This window comes from Gossypium hirsutum, chromosome D13, assembly GCF_007990345.1.
Source record: "Gossypium hirsutum isolate 1008001.06 chromosome D13, Gossypium_hirsutum_v2.1, whole genome shotgun sequence".
Taxonomy (NCBI): Eukaryota; Viridiplantae; Streptophyta; class Magnoliopsida; order Malvales; family Malvaceae; genus Gossypium; species Gossypium hirsutum.
In genome coordinates, this window is record NC_053449.1 from 63,717,439 (window position 1) to 63,720,757 (window position 3,319).

Consider the following 3,319-nt stretch of genomic DNA (forward strand, 5'->3'; position numbering starts at 1 on the left):
TAGAAGTTGAACCATTGGTAAATGAACCAATAAAAGAAGAGGAGGCAAAGGAGTTTTTGAAGTTTTTGAAACACAGTGAATACAGTGTTGTGGAGCAACTGCACAAACAGCCAGCCCGCATTTCTGTATTAGCTTTACTCTTAAACTCAGAAGTACATCGGAATGCACTTTTAAAGGTGCTAAACGAAACATATGTGGCTGACGATATTTCGGTAAACAAGCTGGATCGGCTGATCAACAATATTGGTGCTGACAATTTTATCTTCTTCAATGATGATGAAATACCATCCGGAGGAAGAGGTTCTACTAAAGCCCTGCATGTTACTGTCCGATGCAAAGGGTACACACTCCCGGGGGCCTTGGTTGATAATGGATCTGCACTAAATGTATTTCCTTTGTCCACTCTTAGTCGATTACCAATAGACAGTTCGCACATGAAAGCATGCCAGAGCATAGTAAGGGCATTTGATGGAACAAAAAAGGAGGTTATGGGGAGAATTGAGGTACCATTAAGGATTGGCCCAGTCACTTATGAGGTGGATTTCTTGGTAATGGATATTAAACCCTCCTACAACTGTCTATTGGGGAGACCGTGGATACACTCAGCAGGGGCAGTACCTTCATCATTACATCAGAAGGTGAAGTTGGTATCGGAGGATCGGTTGGTAACAATAGATGCAGAGGAGGATATTATCGCAATGATGACTAGCGATGCACCTTATGTGGACATCAACGATGAGGCACTAGAATGTTCTTTTCGGTCGTTAGAATTTGTGAACGCGATGTTTATTGCGGAGGGAAATAGAATTCCAGTACCGAAAATATCCAGGACCACTGAGATGGGATTGCAATTGATGGTAGGAAGAGGAGCCTTACCCGGGAAAGGATTGGGAAAATATCTTCAGAGAAGAATTGAGGCACCAATGCCGAAGGAAAAGTTTGATAAATTTGGTTTAGGGTACAAGCCAGACATGAAGCAGAAGAAGAAAGAAGTAGAGAAGAGACAAGAGAGAAGAAGGGCGCGTTTGAATGGACATGAAGCTAAGTGTGAGCCTTTAACCTTTCCCCACATATCTACATCTTTTGTGTCGGGAGGATTTATTCATTCTGAATGTGGAGTGTCCGGTAGCGGCATGGGAGGAATGTTGGAAAACGTTTATACCAACGCCATAGAAGCAACGGAAAGGAGGGCTTTGTTGGAGATCTGCCCTTATGAGCCTGGAAGCGAGCTAAACAATTGGACTGCTGAAGAAATCCCTGTAGTCTTTAGGGCTTATTCAGAGTAATGCTCAAAACATTCCTGTTGTTTGTTGGCCTAGAAACGATATGAAATCTTTTGTGAAATAGGCATTGGGCCTAAATATCATTATTTTAATGAAATACGTGTCTATGTTCATCTCGATCAGTCACTTTTTTTTCCTTTTATATTTTTCATTTGGTTGATTGTCTTACAAATAATTCTTTCATTTGTAATTCTTTTGCACAAACATATTCATAAATTTATATTCTTGGTATATTCTTTGATATGCCCTCATAGGTCTTCAGATATCAATGACATGAGTGACGCTGCCTCAAACACGGAGCCTATTTTTGAGCAAGAAGTGTGTTCAGAGGGATCCCACGACTTTGAAAATGACGAAGATTATGATGCATCTCCGGACTTGTTAAGGATGATGGAACAAGAGGATAAGCATATCCTACCTCATAGGGAATCGTTAGAAATAGTGAGCCTAGAGGATGGAAAGGAGGTGAAAATTGGAACTGAAATCACCGCAAAGACAAGGCAAGACCTCATTAATTTGCTCCGAGAGTTCAAGGATGTTTTCGCGTGGTCGTACCAAGATATGCCTGGGCTAAGTACTAACATTGTGGTGCATCGTCTGCCCATAAAGGAGGATTGTAAACCCGTTCAACAGAAGCTTAGGAGAATGAGACCTGACATTGTGTTGAAAATAAGAGAAGAAGTCAAAAGACAATTCGACGCTGGATTCTTGCAAGAGGTCAAGTATTCGGATTGGGTAGCCAACATCGTCCCTGTTCCCAAAAAAGATGGAAAGGTACGAATGTGTATGGATTATAGGGATTTAAACAAGGCTAGTCCAAAGGACAACTTTCCACTGCCTCACATTGATACTTTGCTAGATAACACGGCGGGCTATTCATTGTTTTCTTTCATGGACGGTTTCTCTGGATACAATCAAATAAAGATGCATCCTGGAGACATGAAGAAAACCACATTCATTACCTTATGGGGAACATTCTGTTACAAGGTAATGCCCTTCGGATTGAAGAATGCGGGAGCAACATATCAAAGAGCTATGGTGACTTTGTTCCACGACATGATGCACAAAGAGATCGAAGTCTATGTTGACGATATGATCGCGAAGTCTAGAACGGAAGAAGAGCATGTTCAGGTCTTGAAAAGGTTATTTTTGAGATTAAAGAAATTTCAGCTCAAGCTTAACCCGGCCAAATGCACGTTTGGAGCCAGATCAGGGAAGTTATTAGGCTTCATAGTTAGCAAAAAGGGGATCGAGGTTGACCTAGACAAAGTAAAGGCAATACGAGATTTACCTCCCCCGTGCACTCAGAAGGAGGTTCGAGGTTTCCTAGGGAGGCTGAATTACATTGCTCGGTTCATCTCACAACTGACAGAGAAATGTGATCCAGTATTCCGGCTATTAAAGAAACATAATCTGGGTGAATGGGATGAAGAGTGTCAGAGGGCTTTCGATAAGATAAAGCAGTACTTGGCTAATACTCCAGTCTTATCACCTCCAAGTCCAGATAGGCCATTGATATTGTATCTAACAGTGTTGAAGAATTCCATGGGATGCGTATTGGGCCAACATGATGAGACGGGAAAGAAAGAAAGGGCAATATACTATCTCAGTAAGAAATTTACCGATTGCGAAATGAGGTACTCGTCAATTGAGAAGTTGTGTTGTGCTCTAATCTGGGCAACCCGAAGACTGAGGCAGTATATGTTGTATCACACGACTTGGCTGATTTCAAAGTTAGATCCTTTAAAATATATGATGGAATCGACTGCTTTGAATGGGAGAATGGCTAGATGGCAGATCTTGCTCTCAGAATTTGATATAGTATATGTCAGTCAGAAGGCCATAAAGGGAAGTGCAATAGCCGATTTCCTAGCTAGTAGAGCCTTGGAGGACTATGAATCTTTGAATTTCGATTTTCCAACGAGGACTTGATGTATGTGGCGAATACTGAAGAAATCCTCAATGGATCACGTATGGAAGTTAAATTTTGATGGAGCTTCAAATGCTACGGGTAATGGAGTTGGGGCAGTCTTGGT